This window comes from Hipposideros armiger, unplaced genomic scaffold (genome assembly GCF_001890085.2).
Source record: "Hipposideros armiger isolate ML-2016 unplaced genomic scaffold, ASM189008v1 scaffold_1523, whole genome shotgun sequence".
Taxonomy (NCBI): Eukaryota; Metazoa; Chordata; class Mammalia; order Chiroptera; family Hipposideridae; genus Hipposideros; species Hipposideros armiger.
This window is the reverse complement of record NW_017732873.1, coordinates 134,176-135,873: the sequence shown is the minus strand read 5'-3', so window position 1 is coordinate 135,873 and position 1,698 is coordinate 134,176.

Below are 1,698 nucleotides of genomic sequence, written 5' to 3'. Positions count from 1 at the left end.
AGCTCTGAGCAACAGGGCCCCGGTTCGGATCCCACATGAGGGCCAGTGACACTGACGCTGTGCGCTATACAGCTAAGATGGTAAACAACAGCTCGACCTGGAGCTGGGCTGCCATAAGTCGTCAGCGATGGCGTAGGCTGCAGTGGAGCTGCAGTGGGCTTCCATAAGCGACTGTGAGTAGCCGACAGCCAGCGTGAGCTGCCAAGAGCCTCTGTGAGCGGCCGTCCAGTGACCGGTGACTGATCTGCCTCACCCGGGAAGAGCACAATGATAATACCAACATGGGCCAGTGAAGTGACATCCTCCACAAATAGACTGAAGAACAAAAGGACAGCAACTTGTCTGTTTCCCTTCCCCAATTACCCAATGTGGTTCCCCTCCCCCAATTTCCCAATAAAATCTTAAAAAAAAAAATAACAGTAACTATATATGTATATGTGTGTTCATTTTACAAAGTTACATTTGTATGTAACAAGCTTTTTTTTTTCCAATCTATAATAGTTGCGGGGGGTGGGGGTTGGGGGGGGTTGCCCACCATTCCATGTGGGATTCGAACAGGCAATCTTGTTGAGAGTGCATGCGCTAACCAACTGAGCTATCCGGCTGCCCTGTTACAGGTTATTTTAAATGTTACATTGTAGGGAGCCGGAGGTCTGTAGTAAGGGTTAAGTCTGAAAGCTGGCAAGCTGACAGGCTCTCAGGCCCGGGTGAGCAGCATGGGAAGGTTGGCGGATGAGGAGAAAACAGCCAACGGCCATGAAAGCTACAGAGTGGAATGCCATCCTGTTAAGTTTCTGCTTGCTGTGTTTTGCTTTACTCTGGGAAGATTGCTTCCCCACACCCTATGGAAAGCCCCGGGGGAGGTGTTCCATGGGAGGAGGGGACTATTCCCTCAAGTTCCCAAAACCCCCCTACCTAAGGAAAGTTACTTGTACTATAAAAGCTGTGTATAAACAATAAACGGGGCCACTCTCTGCTATCAGCATTGGGTGGACCTCCTGTCCCCAGCTTTCGTTTCTAGTCTCTTTCTTTTCTAGTCTCCCACCCAGTCTTCTCAGGTACCCTCTCGGTAGACTCCTGGCTGACGAGTCAGGAGTGCTTGTTTGGTGTGCGGGTCACATCAGCTGTTACTATTATTGAGGACTCCTTGTACATGACTAGTTATTTCTCTCTTGCTTCTTTGTCTTTGGATTTTGAAAGTTTGTGTAGAATATATCTCATCTTTGGACATCTTTGATTTTATGCTGCTTCAAGTATGTTGAGTTTATTGGATGTATAGATTTGTACATTTTATTAAATTTGAGAAGGTTTTGGCTACTATTATTTCTTTTTTGCATTTTCATATAGGTTTATTAGCACAAGAGTATTCAAAGCCCATTAACAACCTAATTATTTCAGTGTTCACATGACAATATTTTATTAACCATCATTTAAAAATGTTTTTTAATTAAATTTATTGCAGTGACAATGGTTAGTAAAATTTGACATATGAAAATTAAGTTCACGAACTCATCCTACAAAAAGTGTTACATACCTCATTTTTTTAAAAAGATTTTTATTGGGGAGTTGTGAGGATGGGAACAGTGCTGGGGAATTGGGGGAAGGGGAACAGAGAAGTTGCTGTCGTTTTGTTCTTCAGTCTAGTTGTGGAGGACGTTGCTTCACTGGCCCAAGTTGGCACCATCATTGCGCTCTTCC